This window comes from Gadus chalcogrammus, chromosome 22, assembly GCF_026213295.1.
Source record: "Gadus chalcogrammus isolate NIFS_2021 chromosome 22, NIFS_Gcha_1.0, whole genome shotgun sequence".
Classification (NCBI taxonomy): domain Eukaryota; kingdom Metazoa; phylum Chordata; class Actinopteri; order Gadiformes; family Gadidae; genus Gadus; species Gadus chalcogrammus.
In genome coordinates, this window is record NC_079433.1 from 6,981,501 (window position 1) to 6,988,782 (window position 7,282).

At 49.5% G+C, this 7,282-nt stretch overlaps 1 protein-coding gene across 1 annotated transcript in view; it reads right to left on the reverse strand.

Moving 5' to 3' along the window:
• The window catches only part of trps1 (trichorhinophalangeal syndrome I), a 64,511-nt gene that overhangs the window by 13,334 nt on the left and 43,895 nt on the right, over positions 1 to 7,282 (reverse strand). The window lies entirely within an intron of this gene.

The following is a 7,282-nucleotide window of genomic DNA, read 5'->3' on the forward strand; positions in this document are numbered from 1 at the left end:
ACACACACACACACACATACACACGCACACACACACACACACACACACACGCACACACACACTATATATATATATATATATATGAAGTATGGACTTTGGATGAGGGAGAAATTGTATTAAGCTGGGGAACAGGGTTGGTGGGAGGGGGGGGGCTTATGTAGGTGGGGGGAGGGTTGAGGGAGAGGGGAGGGTGAAAAGGCCAATAGTGGTGGCCGGCGTGCTCCATCACAGTAATGAGCCAATCAGAGTGGTTCTCCATCTCATTAAGTATGCGCCCCCATCCACTGTCCTTCCCTTCCTGACCCCCGAAGAGACGCCACCCGTATCTTCCTCCTCCTCACCTCCCCCTGCCCCGCAGCGTGCACCCCGCCCCCTGCTCTCTCTCATCTCTCTCTCCCTCCCCCATCCCCCTCTCCCCCCTCTCTCTCTCTCTCTCTTCTGTCTCTCTATGTTAGTCTGCCCCCCCGCCCTCTCTCTCTCTCCTCTCTGTCCAGCTCTCTTCATACATGTTACTCTGCCCCCCACGCCCTCTCTCTCTCTCTCTCTCTCGCGCTGTCCGTCCTCCTCCTCCATGTTCTCGGCCCCCCCACGCCCTCTCTCTCTCCGTCTCCTACGCTCTCGTCTCTGTCCGTCCTCTCTCCATGTGTATCTCTGCCCCCCAGCCCTCTCTCTCTCTCTCTTCTCTCCTCTCTTCTGTCTTCCTCTCCATGTTAGTCTGCCCCCCACGTCCTCTCTCTCTCCCCCTCTCCTCTGAGCCTCTCTCTCCTCTCCACGCATTAGTCTGGCTGTCATGCTGTCTCTCTCTCGCCTCTCTCGGTCTATGTCGATCTCCCTCCTCTCTCTCTCTCTCTCTCTCTCTCTCTCTCTCTCTCTCTCTCTCTTCTCTCTCTCTCTCCTCTCTCCTCTCCATGTTAGTCTAGCTGTCACTCTACTCTACCACCTCATGGAACCCATGTCCGTCTCTGGCTTGACATGCTCAGTCTGTCGCCTCCCTCCATCTCTCTCTCAAAAAATGCACACACACACATACACAGACACACACACACACACACACACACACACACACACACACACACACACACACAACACACACACACACACACACATCTCATTGAATTCTCCCTCCCTGTCTCCCTCCCCCATCTCTCTCCCTCCCACTTTCTCCCTCTCTTGTGCCTGTTGTATTCGTGGTTCTGCAGCCGTCGAGGGGGATAGCACACTTTCCCGGGACTCTCGAATCAAGCAGACGAGGAGTGGTTAAGAAAAGAAACTTAAACCATTCCATTCTGTCGGTTGGTTCTGCTCAGCAGCAGATGGCAACAGCGCCGGAAGATTCCACTGAGCAGCGGCTAGAAAACACCGTTTCCCAGGATGCACTGGGGCCCCCTTATCGTGTGTTTGTTGTGGTCAACCCCCCCTTCCCCCCCCCCCCCCCCCCCCCCCACCACCACCACCACCCTCACCAGTAGGTGAGAGCGTGACAAACTGCCATTCGAGTCTCTTGGAGTCCACACAGCACACATTAAAACTAATTATTAAACAGGGGAAGTGCAGGTGAGGGACTGAGCCTGTATGAACCCCCGAAAATAGAAACAACGAGAAAGATAGATCTGCAGTTGGTAAAATTGTAGTATATTATGGATAATGGTAGGAGAGAGAGGGAGGGAGAGGGGAGAGACAGAGGGAGGAGGGAGACGGGAGAGAGAGAGGGAGGGAGGGAGGGAGAGGGAGGGAAGGGAGAGAAGGGGAGGGAGACGGGGAGAGAGAAGGAGGGAGGAGAGACTGGGAGGGAGGGAGACGGGTAAGAGGAGGGGAGGGGGGATACAGGGAGGAAGAGGGGGGGAAAGAGTGAGAGGGAGGAAGGGAAACGGGGTGGGAGGGAGAAAGGAGGGAGGGAGAAGGGGAGAGAGGGAGACGGGGACGGAGGGAGACTCCTCTTCAAACGTAAGAGTTGGAAACATTTGAAAAACTTACATCAATGTATTACCGTTACAAAAAAATATATTATTTCCACAATAATATGTATGTATGCATGAAACTATAAATATATATATATATATATATATATATATATATATATATATAATGTATTTGACGCAGGCAGAAAAGTGAGACAATGTCAAGTACATTGGGTTTGCGTAGAAACAATACAAGTTCTGGTAAATGTGGTGTGTAATCCTAACTGTGCTGAAATGGTAGATTTTACGCTTTGCATGTCTTCATCCATCCGAAAAGACTGCACAAACAGTGTGTGTGTGTGTGTGTGTGTGTGTGTGTGTGTGTGTGTGTGTTTGTGTGTGTGTGTGTGTGTGTGTGTGTGTGAGTGTTTGTGTGTGTGTTGCACACATACCATGCACCATACGGCCTCCACATGTATAGTAAGACAGAGCCAGGTGATTGATTGATGAACACTTCCTGTGTGTGCATGTGTTTGAGTGTGTGTGTATTTGTGTGCGTGTGTGTGTAGCGTTACAAGCCAAACAGCATGTCTGTCATCAGAATTCGGTTTCCCTCCAAGTTCCCAAATCACTCACATATGGCCCTACACTTCCTCCCCTATCCTCTCCTCTCTTCCTCCCCCCTCACTGCCTCCCCCCTCACTGTCTCCCCCCTCTCTTCCTCCCCCCTCACTGTCTCTCCTTCCCTCTCCTTCATTTTCCCTTCTTCCAAGCCCCGTGACTCTCTTCTCAGCTTTTTCTTCAATCTTTCTCCCTCTCTCCCCCTGCACTGTCTCCCTCCCACTCTCTCTCTTCTCTCTCCCCCCCCCCTCTCTCTCTTCCTCCCCCTCTCTCTCTCCCCCCCCTCTCTCTCCCCCCCTCTCTCTCCCCCCCTCTCTCTTCCTCCCCCTCTCTCTCTCTCCCTCCCCCTCCCTCTCCCCCTCTCTCTCCCTCCCCCTCCCCCTCTCTCCCCCCCTCTCTCTCCCTCCTTCCCGCTCTCTCTTCCCCATTCCTCATGTATTCCTGTCTTCCTCCCTCCATCCCTCTCCTGTCCCTCCCTATAGATCTCCTTCCGCCCCCCCCCCCCCCCCCCCCCCCCCACCCCCTCCACACACCTGCGTTCAGCTGGCCAGGAAATGACTGTTGATTCTAAGTGAGACGAGATCCCCGCACAAAGTGTGTGCGTGCGCGTAATTGTACAAGCCGAGTCGAACCGTGGGTAACACGCCAACCTGCCTGCTGCTGCCGTGCTCATGCCCTGTAATAGGGTCAGGGGTCAACGGTAAAGGAAGTGAGGAGGCTCCTGCACCAAACCTGGGCCCCGTGCAGCCATGCTGTTAATCAAAGGCACGCCTCACATGTGTGAAGGCCCACCCACAGCGGCACACGACGCTAGGCTAGTACTACAGCAGCCTTTAGGAATCACAGGGATTTGTTGGGAACTGCTGTGTGGTGTGTGTGTGTGTGTGTGTGTGTGTGTGTGTGTGTGTGTGTGCGTCTGTGTGTGTGTGTGTGTGTGTGTGTGTGTGTGTGTGTGTTTGTGTGTGTGTGTGTGTGTGTTTGCTACCCTGATTGATTACTGATATGTGGCCTTGCCACCTCTTTTTAGGGCAGCAGAGGTGGCTGGTGTGTAATTGTGTGCTCGGGTCCTTAATGATATCTATTTGTCTGAGAGCCACCATTCAGCACAATTAACGCTCCAGACAATGGCCTTTGAAGCACAAACCCAGGCCCGGAAACACACGAACGCACGCACATGCACATAAACTAACGAAAAACAAAACATTGTCTGAACTTTCCTGTCTCAAAGTCAATACAGCAAGCAGGGCAAAAACTGTTTTTTACTATTAATTAAAAAATTAGCGTATTTGGGCTCAATTATGGGAACAAGGGGCACACTTGTGACCGGGAGATTTGATAGCAGGGCTATAGCCAACGAGGGTGGCTTTGGGGAAAATGTGAACCCGATGCATTAAATTAACAACACAAAAATGGGATTATTTATTCCGAGAGCACAGTCACTTGACCCTTTTGTTAAACGGATAAAAAACAGGGAGTTTGCTGCTAAAAACGACCCTTAAAACCACTGTCGACGGAGCTCTTTTCGCCAGCACTCTCAAATCAATTTGTTATTCAGTGCAATTTGAGCATGAATAAAAAAAAACCTGCGCAATTCCCGAAATGTCAAGTCGTCACCCCGGCGTGTGCGGTCCGCATTAGGGAGACAGTGGCTTTAAAGTGTTATGGAAATGGAGAAACATTTGCGGGAAATGTGAAAGAAGGAGGGCGAGAGAGGGAGGAGAGGAGGAGAGAGCAGCAGGAGGAGGGATGATTAGCAGACTGGGGGGGCCCTCCGGTCGAAAATAAATGAAGGGAGTGGGCCTTGCAAACAAAGTCTTTCAAAATGAAATTATACTTAATTCATTTAAACAGTAAGTCAGCCCTGCTTTTAACACACCCAGAATGAGACGAGCACACACACATACACACACACACACACACACACACACACACACACACACACACACACCCACACACACACACACACACACACACACACAAGTAATCACATGGAGGCAAACACAAACACACACACACAACACACTCACACCCAAGTAATCACAGAGGCACACACACACACACACACACACACACACACACACAACACACACACACACACACACACACACACACACACACACACACACACACTCTCTCTCTCAAGCCCAACACAAAGACTAACACACAAACACAAACGTACACACACACACACACCACACACACACACACACACACACACCACACACACACACACACACACACACACACACCCACACACAAACGCATAACAGGTCTGTGCAGACCTGCATTAAATCAGCGATTATTTAATCAAGCTCAGAGACCAACTAGAGGAATTAACTTGATTCTATGCTGCCGACTCCAATATCCCATATACTGGATCACTTTATTACACATACACATACACACACACACACACAAGGTCCAACAAAGAAAAGCAAACAAGTGTAGACCCACATGTGCACACATGCACACACACACACACACACACACACACACACCACACCACACACACACACACACACACACACACACACACACACACACACACACACACAAACAGCATCTGGAATCAATCCCAAATAGACCCCCATTGGTGGAAACTCAGATCGACTGACTATAACAGTCACATGTGTGTGTAAGTGCATGTGCACATGATTGGGTGACTCAGAGTGTGTATGCATGTGTGTGGTTTTCTCCAGCCTACTGTCTGTGTTCAAATTGCTTCTGCCTAATAGTGTAATTGGGTTTATGTTGAAAGAAATTGAGTGGAATTGACAAAGAATTTATCCTGGAGTTATTCCGAAAGAGCGAGAGCGGGAGCAAAGAAAGAGCCAGAGATGTAGACAGAATGAGAGAGAGCGAGAGCGAGAGCAAAGAAAGAACCAGAGATGGAGACAGAATGAGAGCGAGCGAGAGCGAGAGCAAAGAAAGAGCCAGAGATGGAGACAGAATGAGAGAGAGCGAGAGAGAGAGCAAAGAAAGAACCAGAGATGGAGACAGAATGAGAGCGAGCGAGAGCAAAGAAAGAGCGAGAGAACGAGACTGAAGGAGAGAGAGAGTGTGAGAAAGAAGTGAGGGGGATGAAGTGACAGCTTAATCACTGCTTTCTCCAGGTCAAATAATATCGAAAACTTAAATGTTCCACTTAATTGTGAGAACAAAACACAATGCAATTACACATGATTTCCAGATAGCTGCTCATAAACAAGACCTGTTTATCGGCTACCTGACAACCACTTAGCGCCCGAATAAGGAAATTAAGTTCCACCTGTCAATTTTTCACAGGAAATTTGGTTCTGGCGTCAGGGATTCTAGATAACACTTTGGTATTCGCACGCACGCACGCACGCACGCACGCACGCACGCACGCACACACGCACACACGCACACACACACTTCCTGAATCGTCCCAACCACTGGATTAACGCATGAATTCAAATATCTAAAATCAGCTCATTTCAAACATCATGGGTTCGAGTCCCAGCTCGGGTCCCACATAGCCTGCCCCACTGTTCTCCTCCCCCACGCTGAGGAACATCGTTTCAACGACGTCTGAGGGAAGGAAAGCAATGGAATTTGACGTAGAAATATCCTGGTTGACGGCGGTGGCGCCAGTTATTTGATTTTGTTTGCGGTGAGCAAACACACAAACGTCTGATCCGACGAGGATCAAAAGACGGCCACAGCCTTACCCTGTACACCACTTCCACAGAGAGACCCTACGAGGAGAACGGATCACAGGAGGATTACGGCACCGATCGGCCAGCTCTCTGAAATAACGGAGACGCCGTAATTAACAGGAAGGAGCCCAGCCATTGGACCGCTTCCTGTGAGGATCATGAGGGGATCAAGAGCGCCCAAAAGGCAAGCGTACGACCTCCCTGCCAAAACCAAGCCGTAGGTGTGAACCCAAAGGGAGCGGGGACCAGATAATCCTCAGCGTAACCAGGGTAACGGTCGACATGACAACCAGTGGTGATGATGCTGGGATGACTATAATCATCAGTGGTTGTTATTATAGCAGTAATGGTGTTAGGGCTGATGGGAGGGGCGCACAAGCACACACACACACACACCACCCACCCACACACCCACACACACACACACACACACAGGCACACTCTGCTGTCGACTGTTTGCGTCCATAAACGAACTGCCAATTACACGTCAGACTTCTGTCGACTTGGTTAGCCAACGTGGTTGGTTAAAGGACTAACTCTGAGATGGTTTGACAGTAGCTCTCTGAAGACACACACTATAGTAGGTCCTTTCGCATTATCAACAATAAGAAGTATATCAAAGCCGTCCAGAATGTGAGGCAATAGTTATTAAAATAAGTGGAGGAGGCAGAGTATCACCAGGAAAAGTAACTTTAATTGCTTTCTTTTTCAAGTTTGTTATTTTGCTTCTTTTTTTAATCAAGATTGTCTTTTTATCTTCCTCACTAATTCGTCTGTAAATAGTAAATGGTCACTTTGGGAAGCAGGGTACAATAATGGTTAAAAAAAACACCACTACAATTAACACACACACACACCCACACACATCACAGCTCTGTGCTCATTACCCAGTAAGAGCTTGGAGTCTATTTATTAAGGGGTATTGCTAATCCCTGCAGAGCCATTCCTCACAGAAGACAACCAATCAACTATCAGTGACACGAGCATGCTCATTCCTATGCACACACATACACACGCACAAACGCACGCACACACGACGATTAACAAAAGTATCAGATACAGCAGCCAGCTCTCTCAAGTGAT